A 16,075-nucleotide genomic window follows, 5' to 3' on the forward strand; every position below is an offset into this window, starting at 1 on the left:
GACAAGAGAATGGTACTTTATATTATGAGGCATAATTTAAGCTACTGATAGATTTTGAATTACCTGTAACCTTTCAGGAAAAAGGTCTAACAGGCATTATGCACATCTCAATAAAAGTATCTGCTCACAGCAGAAAGACTGGAGGAAAGGTTTACAGGAATGCAAGTGAAATGATTAGATGCACGTGAGAAAAGATGAAGAAAGTCAGGATTATTTCATCTGGAAAGGAAAGAAAGAGGAAATTTGTTAGAGGAGGGTAAAAGTTGAAATGTTAAAACAAAAAGTCCAACTGAGTACTCCTAGTCACTCTTCCCCATAATACAAGGAATTCAGTGAAATTAGATCATGGAAAATTTAAGTGAGAATGGACGGAAATGCTTATGTAATTCATAGTTAACATTAAGAGCTCCCTGCATGGAATGTCATTGAGCTAGATATCAGCTACTGAGCAAGGTACCAAATGGGTTACACATTCACAGGGGTGGGTTGAGATTGAACTCTTTCCATAAGATCCTATTAGAGATGGTGTATGTATGTGTATTCCAAGCAACTTTCAGCCTCTCTTGTAACTGAGTTAATTTATGTCTGTCTCCCTTCTCAAGTTATACATTCCTAGAAAGCAGGGATTTTTGTCTTACACATTTTTGTACGCTTTCCCCTTTCCTCTTCAGTGTCTAGTAATATGTTGTGTGTCTATAAGGTGCTCAGTAAATGCTTGCAGATTAAGAGCATGTGTGGCTTGGGGTGGAGCGATGGAAGGGAGGATTTTCTTCCTTGAGTCTATCTGCCCCACCACTCCCACTAAATGTGTTTAACTCATACTGCAGCCATCAAGCAACAATGAAATGAGGTGCCATCAGAGAAAGGAAAGAAAGCAGAGAAGTAGGATTGGAAACCATTAATCATAATTAACAAGCTGCGTGTGCCAAGCACTTTGCTGTTTATCTCAATGCATGTCCTCTTACCAACACCTTAAAAAACAGTTGTAGTAAGGACCAGTCACCACTTACTTGGCGAGGAAATGTTGTTCCTAATTTTTCTCCCTGTGCTTGGGCCCATTCCCAAGAATATGCAAGAGCTCAGGGAGCTGACCCTTGGTACCTTTCTTGGAAGTTATTACCTTAAATAAAAAGCACATAATACAGAACCCATAGGATGTGTGTGTGTGTGTGTGTGTGTGTGTGTGTGTGTGTGTGTGTACGTTTCAATTTTGAAGGAATTGGTTCATCTGCTTGTGGAGGCTTGGCAAGTCCAAAATTTTCAGGGTGGGCTGGCAGGCTAGAGACCCAGAGAGAAGTTGCAGTTTGAATCCAAAAGCCATTTGCTGGCAAAATTTCTGCTTTCTCCAGGGAGATCAGTCTTTTTTTCCTATAAGCCTTCAACTGGTTAGATCAGGCCCACCCACATCCTGGAAGGTGATTGGCTTTACTCAAAATCTGTTTATTTTAAATGCTAATTTCATCTGAAAAATATCTTCACAGAAGCATGTGGAATTGTGTTTGACCAAATATCTGCTTAAGTTGACACGTAAAATTGACCATCACAGTACAGCTATCATAGTCAGTCATTGGTAGAGAGCAGCTTACAGGAAATTCAGCCTTGGCACGAAAGCAGCAATGGACGGGTGCAGGGTTGCAGCGGCTGGGGCTCTCAGTCAGTTGTGCTCTTTTCGGCAGATCTGAGCAGCTTCTGTTCGTGGCCGTCATACCCACCAAAGCAGTGACTAAGGCAGCATCAAAAGTGCTGACCAGTATGTCACTATAAGCATGTGCTATAGATTTGACGAAAAGCAGTGGACAGACAAATGGGACCAGAAGAGTGCATATAAAGTGAGACAAACAGGTAGCCACAAATGAGGAGCTTGAAAGGGAAGCAGAAAATCAAGGAGTGGCCGGGTGAGCAAAACCATTTTGTGATGGGCACTATGCTAGTGTGTTGTACATGCATAAGCTCATCTCATTCTCTCCAAAACACAATTCAGCATAAATTAATATCATTGTGGAAAGAAGAGACATTGGCTCAGAGAGTCTATGTAGCTTGGCCAAACTCATCTGGCTAAGAGTAAAGAAGCCAGATTTAGACTTCATCTTCCTGATCCCAGATCCCATCTTTTTGTACTCTGTTTTACTGACTTTCTCATCTGTCTCAGGACTAAGAGAACGATGAAGTGAGAAACAGGCATGGGGCAGCAGAAGCAAAACACCTTTGGCATGAAGCAAATCATCCACCTCAACTGAGAAGCATCTTAATTTATTCCCTACTGAGGCAACTTCCAGTCCCTGAGGAAGTCCAGGTTCAGGCCTGCACAGGAAAGCAAGAAAGTAACTAGAGGCAGTCGGGGGCCGCAGTGGGTATGAGGGCAGAGGCATGGGCTGATCCCGACGTAGCTTTGTGAAATGGGAATGAACTATCAGAAACAGAAGGCAGTTTTCCTTTGAAAGTCTGTCACATTCACAATGAGAGTGATGAAAGACTTTCTTCCTTGCCTTTTAGGTGACTTCAATATGGCCAGACTTTGAAATCTAATACGGTACTGAATTTTGTATTGAATGTGGTGGTGCGATATTGAACTATAAAGAAGGGGCTGGAACAGTACTTTTCAAATACTTGCTGCTCAGAATCCCTTTGCCCTTTTCCACTTACAGGTATGATCTTATCTATTGATATTTTCTGTCTGAAAAGACCCTCTGTCTATTCTATCAGGTTGCCCTATTTTTCATTGTGTAATAGGCTATAGTTTGAAAATGAATAACCCAAACAACTTCGATATATTGCTATTACTGTGCTGTTCTTTTGAAGAAATTCTTCACTTGGCATTTGCACTTTAATCAGACTTCAAGCTGCTATGATAGCGGCGTGCCTGCATTGCCAGATCCCACCACCACCCCGGCACTGACTTCTTTGTAAATCGCAATGACTTCCGCCGTCCTTAACGCTGAGGGTGCCCCGCCCGACATGCTGAGCTGGTACGGCGCAGCTGGAGGCCTTTCTTCCCACCTCCCCGCCGCAATGACCACTGCCGCCACTCCAGCAATGAGCACACGCGCTGTGTGGCTTTCTTTGTGCTTCTCATGGCCCTGTTCTGCACCTTTGCTCTCGATGCCCACTTGAAATCCTTATGTACCACGTGTGCAGGTCCTCATGGGCACGAAATCTAAAGTGAACATGCCAGAAGGAGCTCCCGGGAGGCCGCGAGGCTGTTCAAAGCTATTTGTGCTCTAGAGGCATACTGAAGAGTGAGCCCACTTGTGGAAACACGGAGCACATTGAGATGGTGGTATTTGAGCTGCAGTTGGAAGAACTTCTAAATACGACTGGTCTGGGTACTGAATATAATTATACAGATATGAATAGTAGCAGCAAGCTGTGGTCCAAGTCATAAACGAAACAAAGTTAACAATATTGTGTGAGCATCTCCTTGGCTGCAATGGTTGAAGACCGGGACCGAAGCTCCCAGGACTCCCAGCGCTCAAGTACCATGCCGGCACCGTGGGTGCTCAATCAGTGGGTATTTAGCAGAATTGAATTTAAAAGCAAGGAAAATTGTGTTTCTTAAGCTTATTTACGTGGGATGTGTTGCAGAGTTTGGGGTGATCAGGTGAAAGTTAAGAACCCTCCCTCCAGAAACATGCACACACAAAAATCTGAATCAAGTTTTAAATGGTCCTGTTACCCACCTAAGGGGTTGGTGGGAACCTCATCTGAGATTTTCATATACTCAAGAGTCTAATGTAAAAATGTAAAATTAAGAGGAAGACCAATAAAATATCAGTAACCGGGGTTACATCCTCATCTGGCAAAAAGTTGGTGATCTGACATTTAGATACAACTCTGACATTTACTGTTTATATGAAAACATTTCTTAACCTACCTAAAGTTATTTTTTTCTTCTCTGTGCTGTTGTGGCATTTGATGTAATCATTTGTATGAAATGGTTATGCAACCTCTCCAGAAATGGTATTATTATTGAGAAAATCTAAGCTGCCTATTTTATTTTATGTCTGCTTGTTTCTTTTCAGCCTCTTCTTCTTTTCCTCCTCCTCCTCCTCCCTTTCCTCATCTTCCTCCTCCTCCCCTGCTCCTCCACATTCTAATTCTTATGCTTTGGCTTGGGGTTCGGTGAAAAATGTTAGTATTTTAGTGGTTGCCCCGTATACATGAAGAGTCATGAGCAATGAAAATACCTAAGTGTCCCTTTAGCATTTAAGGTGTAGCCACCAATATGTATTCCTTAGCTCACATGGTTTATGCAAAAAAAGTTGGTGTCAGAGCTTAAACGATTGTAGATTTGAACACCTCCTTCCATTTATTTTGGGAAGATTACACAATTGTTTTGTACGACTGTACTTCGTAAAGCTTGCACACTTGGAAAATGGGGATAATAACAACAGGATAATTTGAGAATTCAAGAGATACCCTGCTTAAAAACAGTACTTTGCAAATTAGAAAGCACTCTGCAAGAGCGACTTACCATTAGAAAAATAAAGATGAGAGAGGGCCAGTCCCACTGCTCTTTCACTGTCCGGATACTAGAAGACTGAAGAGGGCATTTATGATTTTGTCTGCCTAGCCCCTCTAATGAGATCTGAATTGCTCTTCATATTCCACCCTGTGCCGTTACATATGGGAACGAGAACTCCTCTGTACGATTCTTCCCAGCCACCGTGATTGGTCCCGGATTGGCTCAATCAGAGACTGTCCCTAAAATTTTCCAAATTAGAGTTAACAGAAGAGGAACTTTATGTTTCAAGGAGCCACGCTGGGAAATTTTAAGTCTGGAGCTTTAAGTGGCCATGGTTTAGACTCAAGTGAAAAGGCTGATTTGAGAGGATAAAGCCAACATACAACAGGAAGCATGGAGACAGGACAAAATGGATCCTGAAGTGATTTAAATCCCTGACATCCCAGAAGTCATCCCAATCCCTGCTTTCTCAAGACTTGGTTGTTCTAATGTTTCTTTAATGATAGGATATGTTTCTGTTACCTCATTTTCAAAAAGGTTCTTTGAGGTGGGTTTCTATCACTTGCACAGAAGAATACTGGCTGACAGCAGATCCCATGTGTGCCTTCACAGAAGGCACAGAATGGAGCTTTCACAATGTCTTTGCTAACCTAGATATAAAAACCTCTCTGGTCCCGCTCTGGTTTGAGGCCAACCAAACCCACTTTGCAAGTTTTGCCTCCCAAGGAAAGCAATATGATCAGTATCATCTTCCTAAAAAGCCAGGAAGATGCATCTCCACAATTTACAAAATAGTGTGTTCCTTAGCCCAGAGCTCGTGTGAGAAAGCACCAGGCATCTTATGAAGTCATCGTGCTTCTTGCAGCCAGAGTGCGTCTTTAAGAAGCCCAGCTGAGGGAGACTACATGAATAGGGCAATTTGGATTGACTGGAGAGGAGAGAAGCATGAGGAGGAGACAACAGCAGGAAAGAAATGATTTCTGAGCAAGAGTAGATTGCTTCTGTTTGGCTCTTTTAGCCCATGGGACCCAATAATAATTTTCCCTAAGTTTCATATGCCTTTCCAATCCAGTCCTATAATCACAGGTGTAGGTCTGAATTACTCTGCTTGTCAAAAAGGAGTGTTGTTAATAAGCGGAGTGCTAACATACTTCTCTGCCCTCAAGTCAAGTGAAGACAGATCCGTCTGAATATTAATAAGGGAATACCCAAAAATTCCTACCTAGTGTCAAAACAATCTGGAATTTTTAATTATTCCAAAAATTCCAATCATAATATTTTGTTTTAAGCCTCACCAGAAGTAATTCTGTCATGCTTTTACATTTGAACTGTGACAAAGCAATATATTTTAATTAAAAAAAAAAACCACATCAGTTTGGAATTGCCTGTGCAAACCTATCCATAGGATGTGTCACCCTCAAAACACAACAGATACAGAGACAAGGGACAAATATAAAAATAGGCTTTAATTTTCCTTAAAGCCTGGGAACACTCTCAAAATGCCACAAAATAAAATACTACTTCATTTCTTGGGCCTATGTAGTACAAATCTTCTATAGGAATTCCTAAAAGTGATGGTCTTTCATCCCCTCCATTAGCACTTACTCCTGATGCCTACCTTCACCTACTTTACAGTTGTCACTGTACTTGTGTTTTCTATGTTTGATATTCCAGAACTTTCTCCATGCTTAAGAACCAGCTAGTCTAAGGGATTCTGCTTGTTTGTTCCTATCTTTAGGTATTTAAAAAACATTTTGTTCTGTTAGCCCCTTCTCAGTTTCAAGAGTCTCTGAAATTAAATGAATATATAGAAATGGTTGCTAATTTCTTACTGTTGTACTTATTTTTCTCTAGGTATTATTGTATATATGTCTAGAATTAATCTTTAGGGTAATTAACTTTATCATTTGCACATGCTAGACCTCTTACCTCTTTACATACTCATTTAAAAATCCCTGATATTTTAACATTTAGTTTTGAACTTCATTTTATAGAAAACAAGCATTTTTTCCCTTCAGTTGTCTAATTTTCTACTAGTGTTTATACTATGTGCTTTCCCAGTAACCCCACTCTACTAAAGATAGATTCATAAGTGTCAGGTAGAACAAACAACTGTGTCATTATAAGTGTCATTTAATGGATTTTTATTTCTCTCTTTCAGTTTTCCCTAGGTCCACTCAAATTTTTTAGACAATTAGATTTTAAACATTATCCTTCAGGTTTCTAAACTATATTGATCTAAATATGATTCATGTGTCAATTGAGTTTTTAAAAATTTATCAGCCTGTGTTCACACATCATTCAAGATGGGTATAGTTTTCTAGTTTTTTGCCCTTTTGCCCTGCATAATGTATAGTAAATCTGTAAGTACAAGTAGCTTATGTCAGGGTGAATTATTGAACTAAAAGTTTAATATATGATCTTGGGAAAATACATTTTCACTGAAGGCAAACCATGAATCTCTTCTGGGCAATTCAGGTTGACTCCTTAGATGCTTATTATGTGTGTGGGTTTTTTTTTTTTAAGACATGCAGTTATATATCTATATCTTTATACTTATGAGTTTAATAAAAGTGTTATAGAAAATGTTAAAGAAGACATTTTTGTTTCTGTAGAAACTTTAAAATATGTTGGTGTGCAAATGAATGACACAACTAATATAGTGCTTATGTTGGCTCTCCTATGACTTGCTTTCATGTTTTCCAAACCTTTTCCCCACAACATAATTTTATTTGTTATATCAATAATACACAGCACATTCCTAAATTATAATGAAGTAGAAGCATGTAATAAAAATGTGAATATCCCCTTTTATTCATCATTCCCCCAATCTTGCACATGCATACACATGTATACACACCTCACACCCAACTACTGAATCCTACTTCCTTCTATAAATATGATCATTTTTATGGTTTAATGTGCTTCCTTCTGGAATATTTCCATGTACTTAAATACCCATATGCAACTAAACCCAAATATATTTTTGCTTGATTTGTTTTGACTTGCTATGAGCTTATAGCTAACATGTTCATGCTTTCTGTTGCTCTTTCCACTTCCTGAAATTTTGTTCCCCAAGATGGACAGTAGGCACAGTTCCTCAGTCTAATCTTTCCCTTTATTAAGACTGTATTTCCTAGATCCCCTGTTAAGAACCGAAACTTCCTCTCTTCTGTATATTTTTCTCCATGCCATCCTTGTCCCTGAATTATGTGTCATCAGAGCTCTTATCACCTTGTAAGCGACATGTTACATAATTTGTTTTTGTTGCTATGTACCCACTAGAATGCAAGATCCATCTGAGCAGATTTTTTCATCTGGTTCATTTATTTCTATGTTCTCAGCACCTAGAATAGTGCCTAATGCAAGTAAATATTTATTGTGTTAATGAATGAAAATTGTGGTCACTAAAAGTGATTGCTTTGGAGCCAAATTGCCTGGATTCAGTCCTGGCTCTAACATCCACTAGTTGTAGGATCCTGGAAATTTATTTAAACTCTTCGTTCTTTGGTTTCCTTTTCAGTAGTATAAAGATAATAATAACACCTCTCATCCGGGTTGTAAGAATTAAACAAACCTACATGGACACAGGGCAATGCCAAACTTACATAATCTTCACTCAGTCGGTAGCTAGTAAATGTGACAGCAGTAGTTGTAATGTCAGTAGTAGTTATCCTGTGTAACTAGCTCTTTCATTCAACAGTGTCTTAGAAACATTTCAGTCATTAAATATAGATCTACACACATTTTTATTGCTACAGAGTATCCCATTGTATAGACTTATTATAATGTATATAACCGTTCCCCTATTGGTAGACATAAAAGTTCCTCACATTTATGTTACAGAGAAGTTGTAATTGCAAATGATGTTCTTGTACACTTATGTTTGTGTACAAGTTTATGTAATGCCATGTTATATGCATTATGTGAATCTCTTGGTCAAAGAATAAGACTATTTCAACATTCTCGGGCGCCTGGGTGGCTCAGTCGTTAAGCATCTGCCTTAGGCTCGGGTCATAATTCCAGGGTCCTGGGATAGAGTCCCACATCGGGCTCCTTGCTTGGCGGAAGGCCTGCTTCTCCCTCTCCCACTCCCCCTGCTTGTGTTCCTGCTCTCGCTATGTCTCTCTCTGTCAAATAAATAAATAAAGTCTTTAAAAAAAAAAGACTATTTCAACATTCTCTCACTCTTTCTCTCTCTTTCAATTGCCTTTGCTTTACAGAAATTTTGAAATGTTAGTCAATTGAACTATCAAGTATTTTATTTATGACTTCCAGATTTAAAGATTATAAACTCTTCTATATTTTCTTCAAATGTTTTCATTGTTATCTTTAATTGAGCACTTAAATCCATTTGGTATATATTGTGTTTACATGTGTAACATGAAGTTGGTATCTGATTTAGTTTTTCCTTAAAGAAATAGCTTCATTGTCCCCACATACTGTATTGAAAACTGTTTTCTTTCCTCACATAGTTGATATTATATCTCGTTCATATATTATATCCCAAATACTTATGTTTGTTTCCGCACTCTTTTTATTAATGTCCTCATATAGTCATATGCAAGTAGCATACTACTTTAATTACTATAGCATTATAGTTTGTTATGAAACCTGTTTGGGTTTTCTTTTTCTAATCTTGAATATTGTGCTTTCATTAAGGTAAAGTCTTGAGAATTACTGAAGTCCAGATTAGCTTGAATAGTATTACTGTCCTTATTTTTCTAAAACTATTTAATATCAATTTTATCCATTAATATTTACAAAAATAATAATTTCATATCAACTATACTACTACTGAAATAATTCATATTAGTTGTGATATTATAATAACTTACTTTATTAAGCATTCTCAAATGCATAAAGAACCACACATCAAAACAAACCTTCTAGACCAAGGTTTCTCAACTTTGGCACTGTTGTCATTTGGACCAGCTAATTATTTGTCCTGTTTCATTATATGTTGCCTACGAGAGACTAACTTCCGCTTTAAGGACATACATAGGTTGAAAGTAAAGATATAGAAAAACATATTCCAAGCAAATAGAAACCAAAAGACAGCAGGGTTATCTCTACTTGTATCAGACAAAACAGTCTTTGAGTCAACAGCTATAACCAGAGACAAAGAATAAAGATAAAGGGGCCATTTCGTCAGAAGGATATTACAATTGTAAGTATAACAATATAGACACAACATCGGAGCACCTACATATGTTCAGGAAATATTGACAGATGTGAGGGTGAAGTAGATGGCAAGGGAATAACAGTAGCAGACTTTACTACCCCACTTTCAACAACGGATAGATCGATCATCCGGACAGAGAATTAGTAAGGAAATCATGGACTCCAACACAACTTTAGACCCAATGGACCCAACAGACATATATAGAATATTTCATCCAATAGCAGCCGAGATACCAGAGGTAAGTATTTTTGGCTAACTTCTGTCTTTCAGTGTGCCATATACATGACAGTATGTGCTCAAAGAGTTTAGTGCCTTTTAAACTCCCGTGGTATTGAGATATAATAAGAAATGTAAAGTTGGCCTTCTTCCCTGGTTCCTGACACAGAGCTGTGAAACTTTTGGAATTTTTGTGATAGGGTTAAGAGGATCATCTTTTGTTACTCATAATGAGCCCTTTTCAACCATATCTGAGTTTATGTCAATGAGGTAAATCTTGGAGGATGAGAGCATGTTGCCAGAGGAACCAACCATGGGATTGGGATTGGAGGGTGGGAACTTTCAGCTGCACCCTCAGATCTCCAAGGAGGGGAGAGGGGCAGGAGATTGTGCTCAATCACTAATGGCCAATGATTTAATCAATTATGCCTGTGTAATGGACTCTCCATAAAAACTCTAAACAATGGGTTTCAGAGCCCACCCAGTTGCTGAACACACCAAGCGATGTGTTAGGAGTGTGGCACATCTGGAGAGTGTGGAAACTCTGTACCCCTTCCTCCATACCTCCATACCTTGCCCTACCCATCCCTTCTATCTGGCTGTTCCCGAGTTGTATCCTTTTATAATAAACTGGTAATCTTGTAAGTAAACTATTTGCCTGGGTTGTCTAGCCTTTTTAGTAAATTATCAAACCTGAGGAGGGGGTCATGGGAACCCCCAATTTACAGCTGGTTGGTCAGAAGTACAAGGGACAACTTAGGACTTGTAATTAATGTTTGAAGTGGGAGAGTCTTGTGCAAAAGCCCGTAGCCTGTGGGGTCTGAACTAACTCTGGACAGTTGGTGTCAGAATTGGGTTAAATTGTAGGACACCCAGTCTGTGTCCACTGAGAATTAGAGAACTGTTTGGTGTGGAAAAACTCACACTTCTGGTATTACGAGTGTTGAGATTATAGAGAGAAACAGGATAGTTTACCTTTAACTCCACACTACATGCTAGGACATCCTGGGAACAAAGAATACTATCGAATGTTCTTGAGTATTGCTAAGGCATTTTGCAAGTGCAGAAATCTTTGCTTTTAGCTTAAATTTGGCTCTTTCCTGGAAGCCTGACTTTGATCGCATTCCAAAATTCCCTTGATTGTTATATAGTACATTCCTATATAAGAGGATGGGGGTGAACTGTATCAGAAAGAATTTTACTGGCTTAGAACAGAGAAAAGTATCCAGCGAACCTACCAATTTATTCTTTTTGAAAATGATTTCAATTTTATAAACTCTATAAAAGTGATTTCCTAAATCTCAATGATATCTCTAAAGCGCTTGGAATTTTCTTTAAATTGGTGATTTTACAAAACACTGGAATACTGGTCTCTCTTATAAATCACTTCTTAAAATCTTAGCAAGCATTCTTAGACAATTCAAGTTCGGTGAATCATTTTGAAAAAACTTGAAATAGAACACGATGGTGTTGGCACTAGATTATGGGCCAGATGATTTGGATCTATCCTAAGATCAAAAACTATTAAAGCGCAAAATCTTTGCCCCCAAGCAGCTGTCACTCAGATTCATTATTTTGTCAAAGAAGAATGAGGATCCAGTGTACCATTATATCCCTTATCACAATTTGTGGGTGGAGAACAGGGTTTTGAAAATGAATAGAAAAGGAAAAAATAATAAAATGATTTTATCTTAATGTACATGCCCTCTTGCCTGTGAATTGGCAGAATTGTATTTACCTACAGAAAAAGCATTCCTTACTATATTTCCAGCCTTGATCTAACAGTAGGGAAAATAGTTTAGTATTAACATCTGCTGGAGTGCAGCCCAAACCTTTTCTCTTACTCACAGTTGCTATTCATGCCTGCAACACCCAGCAGAGAGACACCACGCCCCCCCCCCCCCCCCCCCCCCCCCCCCCCCCCCCCCCGCCCCGTGTTCAACCTTTGTAGTAAATGTGGTCAAGATCAGGGCCATGTGGCAAGCACTGGTAGGCCCCATAAGCAACCGAATAGGAGTTTCCTTGTGGATTCAAGCCAGTTCCCCCACAAGTCCCTGCCCTGCCACCTCTCTTCTGAAATTTCTCATGCAGTGTAAGAGAGGGAGAAATTCCCTAAGCTGAGATATTCTCATTCCAGGCTTTCAAACATGTTGTTTCTTTACCTGGAATACACTTTCTTTTTCTATACTCAGAAAAATCACTATCACCCTTTAAATCTCAGCTTTAACAAACCTTTTTTACAGAAATTTCCCTACCTGCCCACTTAGGTAGAAGCTACCCTATATGTTTCTGTTACAGTCTATATTTTCCTGATTTTCTTAGAAAACTTTATTCACACATACTCACAGAAGGGTAAAGAAGACTATAGGAAATTGATCCACAACTGAGAATTAATTAACATTTAATTTTATTTCCGTCTAGTGTTTTCTTCTGTATGGAGTCTGCTTTGATGTCTACACCTAGTCTTATTTACCTCTGGCCTTGACCTAAGAGAAATACTGTCATGAGTTTGATTGACATACTTCAGATCCACTCCTAATTTTTATATGCACATACACACAAAAACACCACTAACAATAATACACCACTGCACTATATATATATATGTAGTAAATTTATAGAAATATACCATTTTGCTGTAGAAAACATGCTTTTGAAATATATCCATGTTGATAGTTATAGACATAGCCATTCTTTTTAATTATATGGCTTATTAGGTAATTCTTCTTGTCTTTCACATGTATGTACTGAATCTTATTGACTGTTTATTTCTCAGAAAACTTCATGAAGGTATGAACTCTGTTCACAGGTTTCTTTCATTGCATAGCACAGTGTCTGCTATGCTACTGGCAAACTGTAGATTACTGAATTGAGTTTGCTCTTACATTTACCTTAAAACGAGTTTTTTTTATACGTATGTTTGGAAATATTATTAGGTTGCCCCCTCTTGCTTTTACCAAAGTTTGTGGAATCATTCAGAGAAAATGTTGATGAGATTTTATTAATTTATATCTTTGGTCTTAATTTAGAGGGATTTCGAAGAGCCTTACTAATGTTTATATATTGCTGGGCAACCAATAAGTTATGGGTGAACTTGCTCAAAATGCCTGCTGAGTGCAGGAGAGCTTCTGAATGGGGTCAGTCCTGACTTACATGACTCTGGACACACTACTTCTGCTCTCTCTCCAAACTTCAATTTCATCTGTCAGATGTAGTGGAGGGTGATAATACTTCATCTCCAGGATTGAAATGAAATAACCCATGTCAAGCTGTTATACAGGGTCCAGTATACCATATGAGCACAATGAACACTGGTGATTACACAGATTACAAATGATTAAAATTCTCTACTTTCTAAAATACTGAACAATGCCATAAATAAACTTCTGTTGTGGGATAATCTCATTATGCTTTCTTTGAGAGAATTTAGAAACTTACCTTTAAAGTTCACAAATAATACTCACCATGCCCTTCCTATAAAATATGATAGTGCAAAGAGTAGAGGCTTTGGACTCGGTCAGACCTGAGTTTAAGGTACTAATAACTGGTTAGTCATATGACATTAGCCAAACTATTTTGCCTCTCTGAGACACAGTTTTTCATCTGCTGATCACACATTCTATCAGGGAGTGTCAGACTTCCTTAGTAATCTAATGTCATTGGTCTCTCTGCCTCCAGCCTACGACAGGAACCCTGATATGAAAGCAAGGACAAAATAGAATTCTCAAAACACACACTGGGATACTAGTGAGGGAGGTTTTTGTGAATTAATCAAAGCCTTTACAATAAATCTGGACGGTATCTTCTTTTTCTTTCCACTTCTATATTTGCTATGGCTTATGTGGCTAGGTTGGCAGTTGGGATTTGGGATCACTCCCCACCCATAAATTAAAAGTAGGAACTAGATTGAAGCCAAATAAAGCATACAGGGAGCAGAAATCTCAAGGCAGCATTACGACCAAGCCTTAAAGAGGGGAAGTGGGTCCTCAAGAACTTTGTGTGGTTGTGGTTCAGCCCCCATCAAGGCAGTATACCACACACAGTTATAGGGCAGGTACTCTAGCTGTAAATAAAATGTGTACCTTTGCTTGTAGTAAACTTTGCCTATAGAGCCCTTGGGAACTGAAAAATGCATGGACAGTTGGTGGCTGGATCAAATTGTAAGGACTTAGGTTCCACGTATTAACCATTTACTTTTCCATGGACCTCGTATTACCACCAGCTTCAGAGACGTTATGGGATCTAAATGAAATGATATACGGAGTATTTTTGCTTATTCTCTTTTGCTACAAGTTCTCATTCTTAAGGATCTTGATAGGAGAAAATTCTAAGTAAAATGTCAAAGTGAGTGATATTGTCTTTGGCATTCTCCCTTCTACTTCTTTGTCCCCTGATGTTTTATCTTCTTTCTGCTCATTTTTGCAGATTCTTTGTCTAGCTACACCCAGGAGTAGGGTTTCTCATTTGTTTGCTTCACCTTTGTAAATATGAGACTGTAGGCAGCCCATGAGTAATCAGGAATGTCAGCACCCTTGAGCAAATAATAACATTTAGCAAACTTCTTGCTATGCAACCAACTAATCATCATGTCTTATCCAAAAATCTGCCTGCTGCAGTTATGATTGAGTATAGACTCTTTAAGAAAGAATTTGCCTCTTCACCCACTCACTCAGAACTATTATAAAAAACAAGCATCTACTAGTAAGATACCCTTTCATAGCTATTTTATTTTAAGGGAGTACTATTGAAGATTAAACAGGATTCAAAGCAATGAGTTTCTATGTGGAATTTCAAGTATATAGTCTGATGGAAGTGATTAAGGTTTCTAGGCTATAGAAATTACTCAAAGAGGAACAAATGAATGAAAGCTATTTTGGAGTAGGACACCTTGATAGAATCCCTTAAATCATTTAAAGATGGTACACCTGGACTTGATGGCTATTTCAGAAACTAAAAACTCTAACCTATCTTCTACATATCCTTATTTTCCAAGAATGCCTATGGGAGATCTGGCAGAAAAACACATACCAGGGTGATAGAGGGGAATGAGTCACTGACCTTGTGTGATACCTGGAATGTAACCTACAGACTTGAGTACACCTCTCTTTTAAAATATTTCATTCTTACAAAGCTTGTGTGCATTTATGGCTTTAAGGCAGGAATTCTCTCAGGCTTAAGACGTAAATTAAAGCCATGCAGTGTCAACTTCAATAAGGGCCTAGGTTTTTCAAATTTTTTGACTTCCACTTAGAGAGACAAGACTGCACTGGGAGGTTACTCTTTTTGATCAGTCTCAATATTTTCCCAGCCATTTTCAACTCCCCTTCAAAAGAATCTCCCACTAGAATTACATGAATATTGTGCCCCCAAGGTGAATGCAATGTGTGGAACAACAAAATATTGATTTCCCATTGTGTAACTTCCATTTAATTTAAACCAAAATGCAAGAAGGGAAAAGAGTTGGTAAAAAAGTACACTGATGTAACCCTTTCCAGCGATCCTTAAAAACTTCACACATTTCCAGTGTTGAATTTTGTTGACAGATACTTATTTCAGTCACATTTTGGCCCCATATATCTCTTCAAAGTCTGGTTTTTAAAAATCTGAAATCCTTAAAGCTTGACTTCTCTAGCCCAGGGTGATTCCAAGAATTGGTATGGTAAGCATTAAACTCTAGCTGCCCAATTCAGTCTAATTCATTATAGTTGGTTTAATTCTTAGGACTTACTCCAAAATAGCCTCTAAACTTATTGGCTGTTCCATAAATGTATGAAAATAACAGGTGTATACCACCTCCAGCAACATGTACTTTGTCTTTGCAACCTGGTTATTACAATCTACGAGTAATCTGAAAACCTCTTGAGCAATGTTCTACCATTTTGTATATTCTATTATCTTGCAAAACATTTCCTGATCTGCTTTTCTCCTCATCCCCAAATATCAGAAGCATTTTTCTATGATCTTTTTCTCGACTAACATTATTTTATAAAACTATAGTAAATAAATTTATCATTAGTTATTTTTCTCAGCTTTTTCTCTGCTTCATTTACCTGGATCATTGAAGACCCTACATCCAATTGCTTTAGACAGGAGATATACTGGGTATTTTTCTCAGATTTTATAATTTTTATCATTTAATGGATAAGGTAGTCATTCTTCTCATTATTAACTTCTAGATTTTGTAATGCATTCATTTGTTAATTCACTCATTT

Source organism: Callorhinus ursinus, unplaced genomic scaffold (genome assembly GCF_003265705.2).
Source record: "Callorhinus ursinus isolate GAN/ISIS: 27379988/994484 unplaced genomic scaffold, GSC_fseal_2.0 scaffold9, whole genome shotgun sequence".
Classification (NCBI taxonomy): domain Eukaryota; kingdom Metazoa; phylum Chordata; class Mammalia; order Carnivora; family Otariidae; genus Callorhinus; species Callorhinus ursinus.